This window comes from Dipodomys merriami, unplaced genomic scaffold (assembly GCF_024711535.1).
Source record: "Dipodomys merriami isolate MVZ:Mamm:240054 unplaced genomic scaffold, mDipMer1.0.p SCAF_14, whole genome shotgun sequence".
NCBI classification, from domain to species: Eukaryota; Metazoa; Chordata; class Mammalia; order Rodentia; family Heteromyidae; genus Dipodomys; species Dipodomys merriami.
The window spans coordinates 30,107,155-30,130,615 of record NW_027202715.1 but is presented as its reverse complement, the minus strand read 5'-3'; the positions used below and the strand labels follow the sequence as shown (position 1 = coordinate 30,130,615).

The following is a 23,461-nucleotide window of genomic DNA, read 5'->3' as shown; positions in this document are numbered from 1 at the left end:
AACGTAGGATCTGGAAAGGATATGTTTGCCCCAGAAAGTTGCAGCCACCCATGGAAGAAAAAAACATTTAAAAAAACATTTTTCAGATCACATTTACTACCATCAAAACTGGTGAATTTAAACTGATTCATTGAAGCCGTCAATGCATTTTACCTCTCCACCTGGCTTAGCAGCTCTTTTTTTTTATATTTATTTTTTTTAATTGTGAAAAAACTGTACAGAGGGGTTACAATTATATGGGCAAGATAATGAGTACATTTCTTATCAAGCATTGTAGCCTCCTTCTTTGTTTCCCCTTCTGGCTTAGCAGCTCTGAGGATTAACAGAAAAGTTTTCTTCACGTCTGAGTTGTTCTTCCTCTTGGCAATACCAAATCACTGAACTTCTGTTTCTTCCATGATTAGATTATGGACAAATTTGTAAATGTTGCATCTGAGTTTAGTAGAAATATCAAAATATAACAAGGAGGGAGGAGAAATATAATAATGCATTCTTGGTCCCAATCTCTAGCTCAATATGGTATGAATGTATTTCTCTCTCATGCTATCTGTTGGTTTTATTCAAAGTATAGTTGTTGCAGATGAGTTCTCAGAATCGTGAGTGATGACAGCTGTTCACTCTTGTTGTTTCACTACTGAAAACATGAAGTGATTTAAAAACTGTAGTTGGCATTTGGTATATTTTTTTTACAACTAGTCACACATGATGAAGCTTACTAGAAAAGGGTCTGGGAAATGAATCCTCTGTGTTCCTGGAAAGGAAAAAATAGGCTGAGTATTACTGAGTACTTCTAACAGTTGAGTACCTAATTATGGTGAATTCAGTCATAGAATACTTGTACATCTTTCATATACTTCTTATAATGACTGTATGGCCTAATAACATGATTTATTCAAACTCTATGGATCATATCATTAGCCAGTTATATTTTCTCATATTATTTTTTTTGTTTGTTTGTTTATTTTGTCAGTCATAGGGCTTGAATTCTGGGCCTGGGCACTATCCTTCAGCTCTTAAGCTCAAGGCTAGCACTCTACCACTTGAGCCACAGCACCACTTCCAGTTTTCAGAGTGGTTTATTGGAGATAAGAGTCTCACGGACTTTCCTGCCCCGGCTGGCTTTGAACCATGATCCTCAGATATCAGCCTCCTGAGTAGCTAGGATTACAGACATGAGCCATCAGTGCCCAGCTTTAGATATTTTCTTAAATTTTGGTTTGATACCCAGACAGAAATCCTCAGAAATAGTGAGAAAATCATTACTTTCTCTGTGACACTTAGTAGTGTTTTAAGTAATATTGGCTGATTTTGCATTCGCTCTTTTGGCTTATTATTATTATTCCTTTTTAACTTTTTATATGCTTGATTATGCATACTCGACATTGAAATTGATTTTAATTATTATTATGAGAAAAGCTATTATAGATATGATAAAGTTGTAATTTTTTTTCTTTTAAAAGAATTTTTCTCAGGGTAGACTCAAATCTACAACTCTTCTAATTCATCCTCCTTGAGTGCTAAATTGTAGGTATATCCCACAATGCCTAGCATATTCTGGTTACATGAAGAATATTTGGTGCCTAGGTTGATAGTAACAAAATTGAACCTTTATGTGAAATTCTTTTTCATTGTTTGTGAATACTGGAGGAAGATCCTTTTCAGAGTACTGTTTAAGAAAAAACCTTTCACGTTAAATATTGGTAATCATGTTTTCTTTTTTATTTGATCAGGAAGGTAGAGTAACTGCAAATATTTTAGATGTGTAGTGTGATATTTTGGTAGCTAATAGGTACTATAGTGATTACTATAGTCAAGAAAATTAGCATAGCTATATCTTCTCACAGCTACTTTGTGTATGTGTGCATAATGTTTTAAAATCTGTTCACAGTAATAATTTTATGCTAGCTAAGAAAAAAAATCTATGAAACTGACATTTCTACTAATTATCTAAGAATGAAAGTGTATTGTTTGTAACAGCTGTTATTTTCAAAGTTGTGCCTCAACAAGGAGATGTGTTGTGAGGCACCTGCTTCTCATAGTACAATTTGTAAAGACAAAGTCTGTCATGTTTTTTCTTCACCCTCTGCGGCTTCTTCACTTTGTTCAGACAGTATTGACTCAACAAAGTGAAAGAAGTCTTACATAGTGAACAAGCTGCCAGTACCATTTAGTAAGATTATCTTTTATCTCTGTACATTTTTAAATTGAGAAACATCAGAGAGTACAATGAATGCAGCACATACCTTTCCACAAGGAAACAAACATTGCAATTACTCAATCTAGTCACAACTATAATTACAAGCTGGAGAACACATCAAACCATCTTTAAAAAAATGTTTTAGTAAAGCTCTCACAAATCCTTATAGAGTATGTTTCTGAGATTCAGTCAATGCAGTCAACAGGATGCTATCCTGCAATAGCAGTCTCTGAAGAAAAAATAAATCATTCATCCATGCCTCTTCTTTCCAGTGCAAACATTTGAGGAAGTCAAATTAGTGACTTAAGTTTAAATTATATGTGTTCCTTTGTAAACATGCAACTCTGGGTAGATCATTTATTTCCCCTTGGTCCACTTTTGTTTTGAAATTGACTCCAGAAACACAGGCAGGAGAAGCAAATATAAATAAATGAGATGGCATTAAACTATCAAGCTTGACATCAAGCTTTTGCAGAGCAAAGGAAGCTCCCAAGGAAATGAAACAGGCACACAAAGAGAAAATATTTGAAAACCATATAATTGGTAAGGATGAATACCTGAAATACATATGGAGAACATACAACTCAGAAGCAAGGCATTAAATAGCCCAGTTTTAAAGAAGGCAAAGGATATGAATAGGCATTTTTCTAAAGCAAAAAAAAAAATGCCAATACATACACTTGCTCAATACCAAAGATCATTAGGGAAATCTTTGTGAAAAAACCACAGTACCACCTTACAGATGATCTGCTGATCTTCAGCATGGTTCTCAGAGCCAGGTGTTCAGAGATGGATTAGGGATTGATTGGCAGACTTGTGTTAGCCTGGTCTTAAAGTAACGCTGCTGTTGATTGCTGACACTTCAGAATCATGGTAACTTAACTAAATCACTTGCTGATTAGTTGTCCAGAAATGTGGTTCTGTCACTGATTGGCTGACTTTTAGATGTTTGGGACTGTCACTGATTTTCTAACCTTTTAAAGTGCATTCAGTATTGCTCATTTTTTTTTTTACTGTCAAGGTGATATACGGAGGGGTTTCAGTTATATAAGTAAGGTAATGAGTACATTTCTTGCCAACATTGTTACCCCTTTCTTCAATTTTATCCTACTTTCCCTCCCCTCCCCCTTCAGTAGTACAGTTAGTTTCCAACATATTGTTTTTTGTGTATGGCTGTTGCATTGGTTTCTCCCTTGTTTGTTCTCTCACCATTCTATTGTTGTATTGCTGACTCTTTAAGTTTTAGAGCATGTTTACTGATCTAAAGTTTGCTCTAAAGATAGTTACTTGGTTCACACCTGGTATTTTAGCCAAAGTACAGTCTTACTTCTTTTATCATCATGAAAAATTAATTCTTATTTCTCCACTGTGTTCTAACTTTAGACAAATCTTATGGGATTTTCCAAATTTTTTATCTGTGATGGTAAAATTTTACCTACTATGGTCATTATTTAATTTCTTAAATCTGATTGGAGTAACCTAAAAAATAACTTTTATGAGGAATTTTTAAAATAGGTGTTGTGAAAGTTTAGGACAAGATATTGAAGGCATCCTGATATAGTTAGAAAATGATTTAGAATTTTAGAACATGCATTTAATAAATAGAAATGTTTCCTAATACAACTTCCCAGCTATTTTATATTTTTAATCTCAATATCACAAATACAGTTGTAAGAATTCTACTTTTTCAAGAGATAAGCTCATAAACAAAAGAAGAAGCTAACTCAGAACATTGTTAATGTCTGAGTTATTTTACATTTTCTAATCCTGGGTAAGAATTACAGAAGTGTTACCACTAGAAAGGACATTAGAAGTTTGTAGTCCAAATAAACAGACTCCTGTGTTTAGGATTACAGTTAACATTAGTGTTGGTGTTACATTTAGATTCCTGTATTCCTGAGAGTGATTGCAGATTTTATCTTGATGCTGTAGTTCAGTGAGTTGATTTACTGGATGGATTCAGTTGTTGCATAGATCTTGCTTGAAAGTTTCCACTGGATTTAAAGATGAGCAAATTGTTGAATGGCCTTGAGTTCCAATTTCAAATCAGTAAAATAGTAATAATAATAAGATAATCCACATCAATTTGATATATTAATGGCAATCAATTATTCTATCTACATGGTATATAATCTATGTCCAGCAAATGTTAGATAATATCTCATGATATCCCATTCAACTATTATAAAATTAGTTTTCCTAGACTTGTACTCTTGATATCAGTTGTGTCTGCACTTGCAATCATCTTTGTATTTATGATAGTCGTGTCTGTTGCATACACACCCTTGGAAACCATGTGAATCTGTGAAGTAGTATGTCCTCTTAGACTAATAATGTTGACCAATGGCTGTTATAATTTCCTTATTTCAGTCCCTAGACAAAAGACAACCTTACTTCTGGAATTTGGACTTGCAGGTGACTCATCTTCCTACAGTCACTGAGAAATTAAATGACCTTTTATTTGCTTGCTTCAACATCCCCTAAAACTTAAGCTCACCATGAAGTTCACATTTTATAGTGTCCAATGAAGAAAGATAGAAGTTATAAGTGGTTCTGCAGGTTAGAAAGGCCATTTCTGGGACCAAGGCATAGTTCTTTCAACATTGATCCCAAGCTATGAGGCCTGTAATGGCAGAGAAATCAAGTTTAGAAAAAATGGACAAAACTAAAGACTGAAACACGAAGATTCATGTGAGGGAAAATGAAGATCTTAGGAGCCCTATTATAGATAATTAGCACTTCATAACATGCCAATTAATTGCCTATGTATTGTCATTCTACATAATTGAAAAATACCTGGGAGACACAGATGAGTACCCAAGCGTGCCTGCTCACTGAAATGAAGGTTTCTAAAAATACTTTTCCAGGTAATAAGAATCAATAGTAAAGATTTTTTTATTAACAAGTTTTTTTATTGTGAAAATACTGTACAGAGGAGTTACAATTACATGAGCAAGGTAATGAGTACATTTCTTATCCAGCATTGTTGCCTCCTCCTTTGTTTCTCCTTCCCATCCCCCTCCCCCAACAAAGTTGTAAAGTTCATTTTCCCACATAACGTCTTGTATATCTCATTGTTGCAATGGGTCCACCTGTATCCCTATTTAAACAATTGTTTTTTTCCCTTTCCTGCCCTAAATTATACCTACATCAAATACAGTGAAATCAGGGGTTATACTGTGGGGGAGGGACATACAAAACAAGAAAAAATCATCTTATAAATATGTTAAAAACAATAGCAAGAAAGAAAAACCATTTGAGTTCTTATCTTGGGGTTCATTGCGCCTAACATCAACTTATCTGACCTTCTCTGCTTGTCTCAGATATACTAGTTATTGCAAATAAGGGAAAACATGGGACCTATGTTTCCTGGGCCCTGGCTTACTTCACTTAATATAATTTTTTCCAAGTCTTTCCATTTCCTAACAAATGGGGCAATGCCATTCTTTCTGATGGAGGCATAGAATTCCATTGTGTATATATACAACATTTTCTTCATCAATTCATCTACTGAGGTGCATCTGGGTTGGTTCCATATCTTAGCTATAGTAAATAATGCTGCTATAAACATAGTCGTGCTGGTAGCTTCAGTGTGGTCTTGTTTGTGATCATTTGGGTAAATGTCCAAAAGTGGGATTGCTGGGTCATAGGGGAGCTCTATGTGGAGTCTTTGGAGGAACCTCCATACTACTTTGCAAAGTGGCTGAACAAGTTTACACTCCCACCAACAATGCAATAGGGGTCCCTTCTGTCCACATCCCCTCCAGCATCTGTTGTTATTAGAGTTCTTGATTATAGCCATTCTAACTGGGGTGAGGTGGTATCTCACTGTTGTTTTGATTTTCATTTTTTTTATGTCTAGGGAGGTTGAGCATTTCATGTGTCTATTGGCCATCCTTCTTTCCTCTTCAGAGAAGTTTCTCTTTAAGTCTTTAGCCCAATTATTTATTGGGCAGTTGTTTCTTTGAGTATTCGTTGTGGGGAATTTAATTTTTTGAGTTCCAGGCATATCTTACATATGAGACCCGTTTCTGTTGTATGGCTAGTGAAGTTAGTAAAGATTTTTTTGATTTTATATTAATCTATTTTTTAATTTAATTTTATTTTGGTAGAATATTTGATTGTTGTTTTATTCAACAGATAGAGTAACTACCATGCCAGTCATGTATATTTTGTCAACATTTTAATGATTTCATATTTGAAATTTAATCCTATTAGTTTCTGAAAGTAAAATGGATTTGATGGATCTAGCATTTTCTAGAATATTCTTCACTGTGTTCTCTACACTAAATGGATTAATTTGTTTTGTTTAATTAAATAAATTTTACTTTTATTATCAAACTGTCTTTTCTATTGGCTGGGAAGTTGGCTCAGTGGTAAAGTGCTTGCCTTGAATTCATGAGGCCCTGAGTTCAATTCCTCAGCACCACATTAGCAGAAATGGCCGTAAGTGGTGCTGTGGCTCTAGTGGTAGAGTGCTAGCTTTGAGCTGTAGAACTGAGGGACAGCTCCCAGGCCCAGAGTTCAGGCCCCACGACTGACCCTTTCCCCCACCTCCCAAAAAAGTCTTTTCTAAACTTAACTATGTGATTGCCTTATGTACTTTGACACTTTTTAAAATTTTGTGTGTACTTAATTAAACAGCATATTTTTTGATGAGTCTCCTGAAACAAGTTAATACTGTTTAAAAATTAATGAATTTTAAGAAAATACTTTGAATGGTTGAAAAATTCAAGTTATTAAGTATGTAAAGTTAGATTAAAAATAGCATTCACATTTGATATACAGAAACAACTGTTTCCTAAATGTGATATTGGAAACTTTAATGAATAATGGCAGTGATGCACTTAATAAATAAAACTTAGAATTACTGAGCAAAGCATGTAGGAGTTATTTAACTTTTAATTTTCCTCTACTAGCATTGGCTAGCTGTTAACTAACATATATCTAAGTAGAGTTTTTGAAAGGCATTCAAGACAAGGTCCTTTTCTTAAACGCTATTGACATCAATTTCATTTCTGGAAAAGTTCTGGTTTACATTTTTGTAGAAAAAAGTCTTCTTTATTAACTATAAATCAACCTATTGGAATCAGTCATAATTTCCAAGGACAGTCTACTTTTTATGATATTATTAAACAAAGAAATATTTACTATTGAAATATTCACTATTGAAGCACACTTTAACTCTCTTTATTCCGAACCATCTCACTAAAATAACAATGGAATTCTGCAGAAGGGGAGGTAGATTGAGATCAAATCTGATTACAGCAATTAAGAACATTTCAAGCCATGTTATAAATGGGATCATTACTGAAAGGCAAAAACAGAACAAAGCACAGAGTAAGCAGATCATATGAGACCAACAGGATTGTTCCTGATGGACCTTAAAGGATATTCAGATATCTTGGATGATGGAGGATAAGAAGCCCACTTCATTCTCAAGGGAAGCCTCTTGCTAAAGTGACCTAGAATTCCTATAAGGAATTGCAAAGATGAGCCAAGAAGTTTCATGGAAATTTGGTGAAGCAAAGAACTTTTGTTGTTCTCTCACAATGCAATTTCAATTTGCACTTATCTTTTGGTATTTGTTATCGGCTAAGCTAGTTGTTTCTTTCATGAATGTTATCATCCAGCTTCACTTAGAGAATTAGATTTCTAAGTCCTTTAATGGTTTCTAAAGCATTTTCCCACATAACTTGTGGGAATTTTATGGTTCAGTGTTGCAGAGTTGAAATATCTATAGAGATTAAAGAATGATAAAATAACTTGTTGATTTAAAAGTCTAGATGTGGAGGTTTATTCAGCTATTCATGACTTGAACACAGATGTTTATACTAATTTGCTTTGTTTACATTTTGAATTAGAGTATTTTTAAGAGGTAAATCTTAGTTACCATTTTAATATCTGCAGAGTTCATATAAAGAGTAAAAAGAAATAAAATTTCTTTTTGTATTGTTGTCCATTTCCTAACTTGATATGTTCTAAAATCATCAAAGGATGCCATATCTTTTAGTTAAAATATAGGGCACACAAGGATATTTATATTTCCATATACATGTTGAAATATATTTAATAATGTGCTGACAATTAGTTGCCAGGAATAGAAATTCCAATTTAACTGACAGCCTATATTTTTATTTGTTAAATCTGGCATACTTAAAATAGATTCATAACCATTTCTCAATCCCTCCTCTGCACAGTTTATATCATCTGCTCTTGCTGAGCTGCAAGGCCAGTATCAGGAATAGGAGTCATACACTTTTAGAGCAATGATAACTAGTTGCTCTGGCAGAGAGAACAGTGAATGAAAAGTTACATTCAGAGTTACTTTTAAAGTTGGGTATATACAGAAGGCAGATACATGTTTAGAGTTGGGATTTCTACCTTATTGTTATGTCTCAGTTCTATTGTACTTTCTGTCTTTCTTTCTTTTCTTTTTTTTTTTTTTTTTTTGTCTGTTGGGGCTTGAACTCTGGGCCTGGGTGCTGTCCCTTAGCTAGAGTTTTACCACTTGAGCCACAGCACCACTTCCAGCTTTTTCTGCTTATGTGATGCTAAGGAATCGACCTCAGGGCCTCATGCAGGTAAGGCAAGCACTCTACCACTGAGCCACCTTCCCAGCCCTCCATTGTTCTATCTATGATTATTTTTTAACATTTCAATATTAATTCCTTAAAGCAGTCTCAAACAGATAAAATCTGAATCCAAAATACCTCAACTGCATTATTTTTAAAAGCAATTTTAGCTACTGTTGAGAAACTTATTGCAAGAACTGATGACAATATTACTTGTTATTATTTCACATCAAATAGGATATTAGAGCTTATCACTGCTCTGTGTGATCCTTCACCTATCCAGTCAAAGATTTGGGATTTATTAATCACAGGAAAAACTATATATCTTCATAATTTGTTATTCTTTGATACAGGACATAGCTTTGTCTCAGTGAGCTGAAGGGCATGTTTAACATTCTGTCTAAAACTGGTTCCATTACAGAAAAAGAAATACATTCCAACATAATATATGTGTTCTATCCGGAATATTTAGAAAGCAAAATCATCATATATAGTATAGTTTTCTGTGTGTTTTGGAGCTATAAATCAAGAGGAAGTAAGATTCTGTTTTTCTGATATAAAAAATGCTCTGTGATGTGATATTTTTAAAGCTTTGCCTTTTATACACTTCATGAATTTAAAATCCAGGTCCTGACCACCAAGTATATCATTTCACAAGACGATTAGAGAGTGAGTGAATATATTTTCTGTTCTGACAAGAAGGTGTAATTCACTCAGTTGGAACTGAGAGAGATAGTCTTTGTGGATACTTTACATTTAATACTCCATAATATGAAGTTATACACTTCAAGCTTGCATACTGAAAATGCTATTATAGAAAATTTATGGTTCAACTGTTGTTTTCATGAATGAAATAAGTAAAAATGTGTTCATCCTGTACTAGCCACTACTTTGTTTTTAGTCAAAGAAAGAAGAATCACAGCAGAGATACATTGTAATTGTTTTACAATCAGTGCAATTAGAAATTGATTTACAAGTGATTCTTATTTTTACTAACAGAAAATTGAATCTACAAACTCATTTGAAGTAGAACTAAATTCACTGAATGTACTTTTTTTTAATTTAATTTAATTTAATTTGTGAACATACTGTACAGAGGAGTCAATTACATGGGCAGGATAATGCGTACATTTCTTACCAAGCATTGCAGCCTCCTCCTTTGTTTACCCTTCACATCCCTTCCCAGCCTCCCCCCTCCCCCCCCAATCACAATCTTCCCCCCCCCCCCCAACGTTGTAAAGCTCGTTTTGGGCATGACAACTTGTACTTCTCACTTTTTTTGTATTATCTTTCAGGTACTAGGATGTAAAATCAGAGGTTTTATGCAGATTCAACTTGCTTAGTCATAACCTGTACTCTACCACTTGAGCTAGACCTATAGTAACTTTTGCCTGGTTAATTGGCAATGGAGTATCACAGAATTGTCTTCATGAGTTGGCTTTTAGGTATGGTATCTGGAGCTCAGCTCTGGATACCATGGATAAGGATCATAGGCCTGAGCCACAGGGAGCCTAGTTGTATAAAATTATTTTTATTCTACTGTTTCAACAAGAGATAAGATAAATTTTGCTTTCAGGTTTTTACCAATAGTAATGGTTCACTATATAAAATTTAGACTTCAACATTGTAAATTTGATTTGTGTTATTTCTTAAAAAGTACTAATCTTGGGCTTCCATGGAATCTCAAATTTTAAATTGTAAACCTTTAAAGGCCAAACTGAAATTCTAGGTGGGATGTCACTATCTTATTCTGAAAGTAACCTGTGAAAATCAGAGGAGGAGATGTTGCTTGGATGTAGAACATTGCTCAGCCACAGTGTAAGGTGCTGAATTCAAAATATAGTACCTTCTCATGCCCCCCACCAAGCCCCACTGGAATTTAATATTTATTTTTAAACTGACAGAAATATGTAGATAAACTTTCAGTGAACACTAAAAGAAATTTCTTTAAAGTAACATCCAGTGGATTGTTGAAGTGTGGAGAGGGTTTGAAGATAAAGTAGAAAACAAAATATCTGAGGATTTTGGACTTAGGTTGGCTAAGCAGTCACTGCTGAAGAAATAAGAAGAAATGAGAAGAGAAACTTCTGTCACTTATATTACTTCATATACATTTTATTTGAAACCCACACACATATGCATTTAGAAGAATTTTAGAAGTATATGATCTTGAAACTTTCTCATTTATTTTAATATCACTCATATATAGGAAGGTAGTTTAGTTTATATTTGACAGATAGAGTCACAGATTCAAATAAAGGCCCCAGGTCCCACAACAGTTAATGTTGGAATGCATAAGCCCACATTTTCAATAACATGATGGAAATTTAATCTAATTTCCTACTCTATTTTTTTCTTTTCTGAGTTTTGGCAATCATATTTGATCTTGCTTGTATGAATGAATTACTAATGTTCAAAATTTGTTTGTCCTTGTAGACTGGGAATATTAGACTCTGGTATTTTCTGCCTAATGCTTTCGGGTTAGACTATTATTAGCAGAAATGATAACATTTCTTAAACTCATATGCTCAAACTGAAATACTTTGCACAATCATATACTTCACATTGATTTGATATTAAATAGATATGGTGACATCGTTATAAATTTTCAATTCAAGAACCTTGAATATTTATATTCTGTAGCTCCAAAATTATGTATTGAATTATGTGAAAGCCTTGTTGAAATTTTCTTCAACCTATAAAATAAATTCTATAAAAGTGGGGTTGGAGGCATGGTTAGTTGGTACAGTGATAGCCAATAAACAAAAGTGTCAGATATCAAGTTTGAGAACTGACTTAGCCCTAAAAAAATAAGAAAATAAATTCCATAAAAACTAGAAAATATCTATAACATTCTGGAAAATTATTCAATAAGATTGAATTGTGAAAGTTCAATATACTACTTTATCAGTAAAAATAATTATAAATGAGTGTTCCAAGCAACATTGTTTTAAGTTTATCACATTATAATGGAAAGTAAATAATTGCAGAAATTGTAGGTGACATTTTAGGAAAATTTTCTACAAATTATTACCTAATATGCTTAATAACAGCTGGAAAATCTGAGCAATAGTCAAAAATGCTAACATAATTCTTACACAATTGCAAGTTCTTATTTGGCTCAGTTCAATTAGCATTTCCCACATGTAAAACAATTCACAGTAAAAATAAAGTGATAATATCACGAGAAATTATAATATAAGGTTGGGATATCTTAGAGAACATTCTGGTGTATATTGTTTTGTATTTTGTATTTAGACTGATTTATTGATTTGACATAAAATCCTTTTTTCAATCTTGTTATTTTGGAACATATTTAACCTTTTGTCTTAAAAATGCATATTAAGCCAGGAGCCTGTGGCTCACACCTATAATCCTAGCTACTCAAAAGTCTGAGATCTGAGGATCACAGTTCGAAGCCAGTCTGGGCAGGCTTTGTGAGACTCTTATCTCCAATACAAACTACTCAAAAAAGCTGGAAATGATGCTGTGACTCACTGGCAGAGTGCTTACCTTAAAAGGTAGCTCAGGGATGGTGCCCAGGTCCAGAGTTCAAGCTCCAAGACCAGCACATACACATAAAAAATCATATTATATAAGTCTCTAGTCTTTTTGCTCAACAGTGACTTAATAATAACCTTTAAAATATTTTCTTTTTAAAAAAATTTTAATAAGTTTTTTATATTGTGAAAATACCGTACAGAGGGGTTACAATTATATGAGCAAGATAATAAATACATTTCTTATCAAGCATTGTTGCCTCCTCCTTTGTTTTTCCCCCACCATCCCTGCCCTCCCATCTCCACTACTACTCTCCCCCCCCAAAGTTGTAAAACATTTTTTTAAAGTAGTTGTGCAAAGGAGTTGCCACACAATAGAATAGTTTAAGAATATAGTGCTTCTTGATCAATACCACTTTTTTAAAATAAATTTTAATCTTACCTTTTTATTTAGAAACTGATCTATGAATAATTTTAGTTCCTTTTATTTTTAGAAGTACATTTTAGCAATTCTGAATAGTTGTATCAGAACTGAAAGCTCTTCTTCCAAAGCATGAAGCTTAGCTACATTTTCTAGTCTCTTTGTAAGCTCTAACCATTTGACTGAGTGATCTATACCTTTAAAACCTCTTACTTTGTGCTGTTTGAGGAGACAGCATCATGGTGAGACTCATGAACTGAGGATGATGAAATTAGAAGATGTATTGACCCTGAGTCTTTCACATGGCGCTAGAAAGAAAAGAAAAAGGGCCCATAATTCAGAAACACTGATTTAGATTTGAGGAAGTATGGAAAAATATTCTGTTAAATTACTGACTCTTCAGATTTTGTATATTAGAACAGCCAAAGTTACCTTCAGAAGAAGTGTCTTTCATACTTTAATATTACACTATTCACTACATTGAAATGTTAAAGGATCTTTACTTTTTAAATAAATTGTCCATACTGTGATCGTAAGCCATAGCAGTAGAAAATGGACTAAGATAGGAACTTTTGGTTTTACTGACTTTTCTCTGTCATTTTCATTGTCGCTATTTCATCTTTCATACTTTCAGACTTTCTTTCCTATGCTTTTTTTGCACTAATTCATGTTTCCAATCTCATAAGGTGAAGCTTACTAATTTGAGACATTTCTTCTTTCTTACTCTGCAAGATTTAGTATTGTATTTCATTTTCTGTACTCTTAAAAATATCTTCTAATGTCTCTGGTAACTTACCTTTTGACACATAGGATATTTAGCACTGTGTTTAATTTTCCTCTCTAAGGAATTCAAATTTATCATCCCACTGTCTTCTGGGCTTTGTAGTTTCTCATGACTTCCTTTTTAGATGTGCTTCACTCCTCAAATAAATTTAAGTATTTTGGATCATCTAGGTATGAAAAAAATGACAGATACCTGGTAACCAGCTAGTAAGTTGCTTGAGACATTCCATTTCATTACACTGTGTGTTATTTGATGTCTTGAAATGCACTGGTATCGAAATCCCTAAACAAGCTGTTGACTGATTAGCTGTCAAATATACGGTACTGAAATAGCCAAGATAAGAATGCTATGTTATTATGTTTCCAAATATAATAAAATACTGTTTTATTTGGCCATAAAATCTTTACTCCCTAAAAGACTATTAAATTAATGCATGCATTTAAAATAAATAAGTACATATGATTTTGACAAGTATACAGACTCAGTTGGTAAATTGGGAGTAATTAAATAAAAATGACAAAATCTAAAATAAAGAAAAGGATGCCTTTAGTATTATGATTACACATAATCCTATATTTTGTTGTTATAATACCATTTAATGAATGGTGCAATGTCAAATTACTTAAGGAAACAGGTGAGAATCAGTGTACAGGACAGTCATCAAAGCTTTAGAACCATTGTGGCAAGAAGGGACATCATCATTACGTGAATTACCTCCTTATGGACCTCCCTCAAAGTTCTTCATAATAGAGTATTTTGGTATAGCTTCTCAGCAGAGTCTTGTCTTAAATAAACATCTAGGATGTACTTATTTTTCACTCTTTATTAAGACTTTTGTTTGTTTACTATGCAACTGAAGGAAAATTTTATCTCTAGGGATTGGAAGAAATGATATTGCATATATTTTATTCATAACCATGTCAGCATAGAAATCTCTAAGGTATTCAGAAAATTTTATATTTTAACACTTAGAATCCACAGTATTTCAGTCATCAAATAAACAGAAACTTTCTGCACAGTGATTGAACAGTATAATGTAAAAACAAAAAGAAAAACCATCAACATTTAAATTTTGCAAGGGTGGTGCCTGAAATAGATTATTAAATTATATTAGAGTATGTTTTCATCTTCTTGTTAATGAGGTTACATAATTGGAAGTGGTATTTTGCCTTTAATTGCCTATTACTAGCTCTGGGACATTGGGCAAGTTGCAGAATCACAAACACTGGAGAATTAGAGGGATTTAAAAGGTTATAGAATCCTGTAATTTCTAGAACATATCATGCCTTTCTGAGCATTCCCACAGAGCATTTATTCTGCTTTTGCTTCAATATTTTTTTAGCAACAGGGAACTCAGTATGACCTAATGAACTCCGATTGGTTTCTGACAACTCTGACTAATAAACCTCTTGATCTTTTTATTTTTATTCAGTTTCCAAACACTGAAAAGGCTTACCAAGAGTTAAATTACAGAATTATTTGAAGATGAAATACATGCGTACAGCAAATAAAATGGATGATGGAGTATACCCAAAAGGTACTTTTATTGTTTCAAGTGAAATAAAATTATATGATTGTTGCCAAATACCTGCTTCTGCTCCCTGGAGAAGTTGCACATCATCCATTGATAAAGATCTTAGCTATCCTACCTAATTAGAGCAGTAGAAAAAAAATCATAGTGAGAGGTATAGCTTCAGCTAAAAACTGCTAGCCAACAAGCAGATCCCAAAGAGAAGGTTATATGATTTAAGATATGGTGAATGGAAGAAATGATAGTGCATATATTTAACTCATAGCCATGTCAACATAGTAATCTTTAAGCTATCTGGAAAATTGGATGTTTTTAACACTTATAATGTACAGCATTTCAGTCATTAAATAAACAAAAACTACCTATATAGTGATTGAATAGTAAGATGTAAAAAATTCCACACTTAAATTTTGCTATAATGAAAATACATTATCTTCATTATATAGATTGTTAAATAGATTATTTATTATATAATTATATAATTAATTATATAATTATAATTATAATAATTATAATTATATTATTTTAAGTAGAGTACTTCATTATATGGATTATTAGAATATGAAATAGATTATTAAATCACTTAAATTAAATAAATTATTAAGTTATTATTCCAAAGAGTAGAAATCTGACATAAGATGTACTTTTCATGTTCTTCACTGAGGTTATTTGACTTTTCTAATACACACTATCCCTTTCTACGTAAAAAAACCTGCCTTCCAGAGTGTAGGCACAGACTTTTGATCACTGTAAGGAGGCTCTCTTTTCCTGGAGATGTGGTATGGGTTTAGTTTTCTATACTGGTGCAGGTAGGGAAACTCTCTTTCCTGGATTGACAACATTAGATTTTAATAGCATTTTGAAATCAAGTATTTATTTTAAATTGTGAAATCTTTCTCTGGTTAATGATCTTTTATGGTATATTTTTCGCAAAAATTCATTTAGTTTTACAGTGATTTTCCTTTAACTGAAGAGGAACAGATAAGGAAATCCTTTGGTTTCCATAGGAAATGCTACAATGTATAGTGCCATGGTTTTGGCACAAGGAGGTTAATTTCCTCAAAATAAATTAGCGACATTTGCAAGTATAGATTATACTAAAATGATGAGATGCTTAAAATTCATTGTGAGAAATATATGCTTATTTTTTAAAACAACATTATCTTCCTGGAAATAAAAACAAGGCATTATAGATAAACATCTTTCATTTATTAAGCATTTGTGATGTGCCTAAACATTACACACGTTGTTTATTTCTATCTCAAAAAATATTTGATGCATGGATTATTATCAAGCTTGTTGTACATGTAAAATTTAGGCTTGGAGAAAATTGTAAAATTTGCTCATTATTACATGGCAGGTATCAGTCAGACTAGGTGCCCAATTTGAAACGATCATTTTGAGGAAGTGCCACACTGGCGATTCTCCGTTGAAAATTGTTTCTATTTGATTACTGAATCATAAGGTCACTATTACACTCTGGTAGAGTTTGAATTGGGCATGTCCCCAAGAGCCCCTGTTTAAAGGGTTTGCCTTGAGGCTGGCACTATTGGGAAGTGGTGGAACCTTCAAAAATGGGGCCTTTTGAGAGGAAGGAGGGTGGTTCTTCAGAAGTCTATTCTTGAAGTAGATTTGGGGACTTTTCCCCTTCCTCTCAGCTTCCCAGCTGAATGAAATGGGCAGCTTCTCCCATTTCACAGTCCCACTATGCATTTTTGTCTTGATAGAGGCCAGAAAGCAATGAATCACTGAACAAAGACTGAAAGCTACCTGAACTGTGAGACAAGCTACATCTCTTAAGAGCTATCATTTGTGTTAATATCTTTATAATTTGTGTAGTTTTAAGAACACCCATTCCAAATGAACATAATGTTAATGTTATTGTTTTTACTATATAAATATTCACTAAAAGATCCCTTAAATACATATTTGATCTATTCATAAAAGCCTACCCTGAAGAAATTAGTTTGAGGGAATCTAATAATTGGCTAACAGTTACTTTTTATTTGTTCATTTCTTTGGGTGTCTTTGGACATAGCCAGTAATAGCATGGATAAGTGTCCAAGATATTACTATAGTTTCTATGTCAATGGCCAGTAACAAAGGATTTTAGTGAAACTGAAAGTGGTCTTAATTCTCAAGTCAATGGAAGTAGAATAGTTTGAAACAGAAACCCACACGTTGCTGACTTTAGTGGACGTCAGTAATCTATTGCCCTAAAATCTGCCTTGTGATTTGAAGATAATAGTATGATATTTTTAGCCAAGCAATTATTCATCAGTAAAGGAGATATTTTGTTTCATATGTTTGAAAACCTTGGATGTGAGAAGATATATTTTTGTAAGACTTTGTGTAAGGACAAAATGTGTAAGGACAAAAATAGCTATGAAAATTCAATTCCAAATGAAATTGTTTGCAACTGCTTTTCAGCTTGCTAAATAAATACTGATTTCACCTTCTCATAAAATGAAAAGTTAATGAACAAAATCACAGAGCTTTTATTTCTAGAAGAATGACATTCATGAATTCATGCACATGTACATATATACACACACACACATATATATATATATACATGAACACACATACGCTGATATCCTCTTGCACAAAATAATCTCATAGTGTTTACATATCAAATTCATGAACTTTTATTAGGAAAACTGATGTTCATTCAGTCTATTCAATTAATATTGGTTGCTCTTTTGCATTCTAGGTAAACATTACTTAATATAAGAGATCACTTACAATGTGATAAATTGAGAAAAATTTTCTCAATAAGTTGATATGTCCTGGCTGAGAAAATGATAGAGGAAACATTGTTCCCTTTGCTATCAGGGACTGATTTAGAAATTATTTGGGCAAATTGAAGTGCATGATACTACAATCTTTGTGACTGTATCAATAACTGAAAAGATTCTACTAGCTCAAAGTAGAAACTCCTTATAAATTACTATTTTGCAATAAGATTACTGAGAATAGAGGCTTGTTTGGAGGATTCTGGATGGTATTAGAAAGAAACACTATTTCTTTAATAGGTAAAACACCATTATTGAAACATTTTTCTAAGAATACCATCACTAATATTTTTACCATGATTATTGAACATTGTATAATTATTTAACATGCCATTTCAAGTCCCATAGAGATACAGAACTATTATTTCTCCTTAAAAGCCTGTTCATATTATCTTTTAAATAAAAGTTTGTGAAAATTCACATGAGAAGTAGAATGTAAGACAAAGTGGGAAACTTTGATAAGAATCATTTCATCTCCAAAATTCCAAGGAAATTGTCCAGAAAATTGAGAATTATTTTGTTTGTTTCAGATAAGATCTCAGATTTTAACATGGGCTAGACTTAGTTTTTGATTCTCTTGCCTCCACCAGAAGAAATTGACTACTTTGCCAATGTACATAAAACTGAGGTGACTGGTCTGCTTTCTGAGGTGAATTCTTTCTAATATTTTTTTCCTCGTTGCCCTGAACTACAATCCTTTTATTGCTTCCTCTCAAGTAGTTGGGATTATAATTTCTTCAATTCTTTTTGTTACTCAGAATTTGAATTCATGTCCTTATGCTTGCTAGAATGCTGCATTATCACTTGCACCTTTACTCTAACCATTTGTTGGTTTAATTTTTATTTTTCCAGTCAGGGTCACACACTTTCATTCAGAGATCAAGCATGGACTGCAATCCTCCAACTGTACAGAACAGGTGTGAAATATCACATCTGGTTTGTTTGTTGAGATAAGCACCACATCTGGTTTGTTTGTTGAGATAACGCTTCACTATTTTTTTTTTTTACCCTAGGCTGCTGCACATTATAATCTCCAAATATTTACCCCAGAGTAGCTTGGATTAAAGTTGTGGAACATTATACCTGACCTCATTCCTTCATCCCTATTCATAATTTAAGAAAAAAAAATTCTATCTAGTTTTAGTTACTTGTAACACTCCCATCTTATGTGATAAGTTCACTGTTGTATTAATTAAAGAAATAAGATTAATAATTAAAGAAATAAGCCATTCGTAGGTTCTGAAATTACCTAAAAATTGGTCATGTAAAGCCTGGCTAGAAAAATGTAGTCATTCTTGTTGTTGACCAACTAGAAAGTTGCCTGGAGAAACTAAATTTAACAAAAGAACTTTCAATTTCCTTAGCACAGCATGTAAATGTGAGGAAGTTAATACTAGAAATAGATGACAACTAACATTTGTTTGATCCTAGAAATGTTTCAAGTGTAGTTAATTGTTCTACAAGTATCTCATTTCATTCATTTTCATTACTGAGAGAGGAAATTCGACATGTTTTGCAGGTGAGGAAAACAATTTAAACATAAGTAATGTTGATAGCCTCACTATAGGTTAAACTTTGGGTTGTCCAAATGAATTTCTTAACTGCAAACAATATAGTGTCTAGGATCTGTTTTCTTTCTTTCTTTTTTTAAATCTAGATTTGTGGTCTTTCTTGAATAAGCCATTTCATCTGCTTTCAGTTCTTATCCTGTTGCATGACTTTCTTCTTTATTCACAATTGCACTGGCTCCCATAATACTTTAGAGCTGAGAAGTACACTCTTCAAATCAGCCATAGTTTCTATCTCGCTCTGTTCCCATCTCTTTCAACCTCCATTTCATTTAAATAAGAAACTCATGGGGATGGATGTACACTCAAGATACTCACAAAAATTTCACATATACATGTAGGAAAGCTAGCATCATAATGGTGTGGTTATTCTTTGAAATATATTAATTATGAATCAGTAGGACTGAAGGAGGCCCTAAATGCAGACCAGAAATCAGACCTGTCCTGACACTGTACTATGATCATCAAAAAAAAGCCACAGTGGCATTTGTAGGCCTAAAGGTGGCTACTGTGCATCTACACTTTAGCATGTGTTGATCAGAGATGATATATTTCAGATTGAGAAAGCCTGGCATTTGTGGCAGGTAGGTTGAATTTAATACTATAGCCCAAGTGTCTAGGAATTGAGCAGATTCAATTTTTAGAGAAGATTATAAAGGGAAACAATATAAATTACACGGTGGTGATTTGTGGCAAATAGGAAGAAAGTAAAGAAAATCTTATAATAATTTAATACTGGGACAACAGTCTATAACAATGTATAAGACAAAAATGTATAAGCTATAAATCACTGAAGTACCAAAATTTTCAGCAATACTCATGAAGGACAAAAAAAATAATTCTGTAAAACTGGAAAAGACGATGTCTCTGCTTATAAATTTATCCTTTAGAATAAATAAAAGTCTGTTATAAGTTAATGTAAAATAAGAGATATTGGGAAGTAGAACTAAAAATAAAGGTTACAAATAAATAAAAATGAATTTAAGAAATGAAAAGAGTAGCTAAAGTAATTTTACTCAGGCCATATTATATTACTAGAAAGTTGTATTATAGTTCATTAAAGCATAGGGTATTTATAAGTTAAGTGTGGGCAGGTATAGAGAATGAGATTTATGAGGCTGTATGGAAAAGGAATAAAATAGATGGATAGAAATGGAACAAAATTTGCTGAAGGTTGCTCTTATGAAATTGGTAGCAAAACACTGGAAAAAATAACCTAAATAGATTAAAATGAACTAGAGATTGTATAGTAAGCTTTTGATTCTTCACTTTCAGGAGACTGTGAAGTTCCAAAGAGGATTCTTTTTCAGGTAACTCAGAATACACAAATAAAGTAATTTCCAAACATCAATCTATGCATCTTCTGGCACGAAATAACATCTTAAATAAATTTAGACTGCAGGAATGAATCTGTCATCCTTTGCTGGGTCAGGTAATTCTCCATAATGTGGTTCAGAAAACACTAATCACTTATTATCTCATAGTTTTTTTGCAGATTTGAAATCTAGGTGTAACATAGCTTGTTCTCTGCCTTATGATTGCTCCGATGCTCAAGTCTAGAGGTCAGCTGGAAGAAGAGATTTGTAAGTGGAGGATGATCTGTTTTCAAGCTTATTTGGATGGGCTGCTACCAAGTTCAGAGATTCACTTTCAAGTCTAGTCTTGTGGTTGTCAGCATGTCAGGGGTCTTCAATGGCTATTGGCATGAGACACTACTCCTGTGTTCCTAGACCTTTCCATAGAAACAAATCACAGTTTAATAGTAATTTTCACTGTGGAAATGACAGTGAAAAATCATTTCCAAAGTGAAAATGACTTTCAAGTAAAGAAATTTATTACTGAGTTAGAAATAGAAGCTACTGTTCTTAACACTTTCTAGTTGGGCGAGCATCCTTGGCATCTAAAATATTTATATTCTTTATAAATCCTAATATAAATCCTAACATAAATTTTGATGTTTTCTCTAGTGTAGGTCTAATAAAGTAAAATAGTAAATAAAGAAATAAAATAGTAGAAATAAAGGAATAAAGTAAAATAGTAAAAGCCTGAAATTTTAGAGGATTCCTGTTTATTTTCCTCTCTTCATCTTTTAATGCTTCTTTAGAAGAATGTGTCTTGCTTATACTTCTTATCTTCAGGTGAGTTAAACTCAAATAAAATTTAAAAACAAATCATAAATCATCTCCAGTAGCTTTTTTTTCTTGAGAGAAATTCTTTGGTACTGATAAGATGGATTCCAGATTTCTAGATTTTTTAAAATTTGTACCATGTCCTTTGGTTATCCTTGTCTACTTCCTCTTTTCATTATAATGAAATATTTAATTAGAGGTCTTTTAAATACTAAGCTTTTACTTCAAAGTGGATGGTCTGAATTTCTATGAATTATTAAAATAATTTCCCTTAAAAATAAAAATAAAGTATTATTGACTTCAAATATCCAATAAATAACAAGATTATCTTGTATGATTATAGCTATTTCTCCTCAAATTTTTAGTTCATTTTTAGACAATGAATTCTAAACAACCTTACATCTCTGAAGAATGTCTTTATTACTGGTGCCTTTTCAATTCAGAGACTACCCAGCATGAAATGTTTTCACTATTTTAGGTTAGAACTACTTTCAAAATTCCAAGTCCATTTATATCTTGATAGAAATAATAGACATCATTTCTCAAAGGCTCAATTAGAACACTGAATTCATTTTTATTGTTACAATTTAGTAATAGTCTTGCTTTGTAGAATAATCTATTGTATTTATGCTCAAATACTTTTTCTTTCCTGCTGGCAGACTATTAAACGCAAATGAAAACTGTCATATTTACTGATTATACAGTTGAAAATTCCCGTTCATTTGATCATCTGCAATACACACAAAAGTTTGAAAATGTTATCAATGAACATTATGTTTGTGTGAAATTTATAATAGACAAGATAAAAATGGTCCTTCATAGAGAGCAGAATATAAGAGAAGGCAGAGTAAAAGAAAATGATTTTTTTTGAAAGGCAAGTTAAGTATCAGTTCATTTTCTTTGTGAGTACTTAAAAATGTCACTCCTAGTGTGACGAACAGAGTGACATTTAATTACTGTCAGAGATAAAAGTAAAGTCAGTCACATAGTGAGTAAGAGTGTGTTCTAAAGTTCCTCTTCTGTTTACCTTGAACTGAACAACTCTTCAGTAATGCAAAGTTGATAGAACTATACATAAGAAGTCTTATTTTTCTGGTTTATAATGACAATCAAAAGTTATCCCCTCCTCCATTCATGGTGGTTATTAGTATTAAATGAGAAATTTCTGTTTGTGGAATTTTATCAGGATGTTATTTAAATATACTTACTTCAAAGTTAGGAGCATAATATCATCTGTTTCTTATAGGAAAACTGACATGTACCCATAGGATGAATTAAAAGCCAAAATTAACATTGGACATTAGAGTATGTGGAGAACTATATCATAGATGATAGATAGATAGATAGATAGATAGATAGATAGACATTGTATATGATATATATCATTTGTAAGCTACATTTTATACATCATATAAAAGTCTGTCTTATGGCTGCATTTAAACCAAAACAGGAGAAGAGGAAATGAAATATAAAAGAGAAATTGTTAAAAGAATTTTCTCCATAGTCACATGTAAAACTGTATAGTCTTTTTGTTGTTTAGAAATCTGTTAACAATTCACACATAATATCCAAATATACTTTTCTACCATAAACTCATGGGTAAATTTATGATTTGTGATTAGATTATGATATCTCAATCTGGAAGAAAATAGGTAGAAGAAAATACTTGCATACATCTACACCCAATATTCCAAGGGTTATCTAAGTAACACTCAATTAACTCACTATTCTTGGCAAGAATTATGAACTCAATTAAAGGTAACATAGGAGAAAAATAAATGAACTTACCAGAAGCCTCAGGCTTACCTATTCTTTGTCAGATCTTAAATTACTTATTCCTGCTGGGATTTGTTTTTTACTTATTTCCACTGGTAAGAGGATTTGGTTAATAAACAGATAGTTTACAGTAGTTAAATGCCTACATATAAGGAATAGATTTTCTTATTGAAAGGAGACGCTAT

General features: G+C 32.6%; 1 long non-coding RNA gene across 1 annotated transcript in view; it reads right to left on the bottom strand.

The window, feature by feature from the left end:
* Nucleotides 1–236: 236 nt before the first annotated feature.
* The window catches only part of LOC138825775 (uncharacterized), an 83,050-nt gene continuing 59,825 nt past the window's right edge, over nt 237–23,461 (bottom strand). The window contains exons 2-4 of the long non-coding RNA XR_011371514.1: nt 13,490–13,643; nt 12,907–13,001; nt 237–751 (exon numbers count right to left, since the gene is read on the bottom strand). This is a non-coding gene — a long non-coding RNA (uncharacterized lncRNA). The remainder of the gene's footprint in view (nt 752–12,906; nt 13,002–13,489; nt 13,644–23,461) is intronic.